We start from the raw sequence: 678 nt of genomic DNA on the forward strand, positions 1-678 counted from the left end.
AGGGTCAGGGGAGGGGGCTGTGAACAACCAAGGGGTGAATTAGGGTCTGGGGAGGGGGCTGTGAACAGCCAAAGGGGGTGAACTGGGGTCCGAGGTGGGGGCTGTGAACGGCTGGAGGGGGAATTGGGATCCGAGGTGGGGGCTGTGAACAGCCAGGGTTGGGAATTGGGGTCTGGGGTGGGGGCTGTGAACAGCCGGGGTGCGGATTGAGGTCTGGGGCGGGGGCTGCAGACACCTGAAGGGTCTGGAAAGGTTTTGGGGCGCCTGGAATGGGGAACTCCAGGCTCCCGGACAGGAGTGTCGRAAAACCCCTGGGGATGGAGGACCCTGGGGAGAGGGGAGGGAGCTCTGCAGGGTGTGGGGAACAGCAAACTTTGGCACCGTTTGGTTTTGGGCTTCCCAGGGATTTCCATCCKGACGTTTGTGAAAGGTCCCTTTGAAGCAGGGGCTGGTTTTGGCCACTTCTCCTTTTGGTGRCCTTAAATTGAGGTCTGGGCAGGTCCCTTCAGCTGCTCGCGTTAATTTAACAGAAGAAATTAAACAGAATAGAGGAAAACTAATAAATGGAAGAGAAGGAAATAAATAACTGGAATGTAATAAAAGGGGGAAAAAAATCACAAAAATAAAGATAAATAAATAACTGGAAAGGAATAAAAGGAAAAAAATAAATAAATAGGA

Source organism: Malurus melanocephalus, unplaced genomic scaffold, assembly GCF_030028575.1.
Source record: "Malurus melanocephalus ecotype Western Australia unplaced genomic scaffold, MMel_1.1 scaffold_713, whole genome shotgun sequence".
NCBI classification, from domain to species: Eukaryota; Metazoa; Chordata; class Aves; order Passeriformes; family Maluridae; genus Malurus; species Malurus melanocephalus.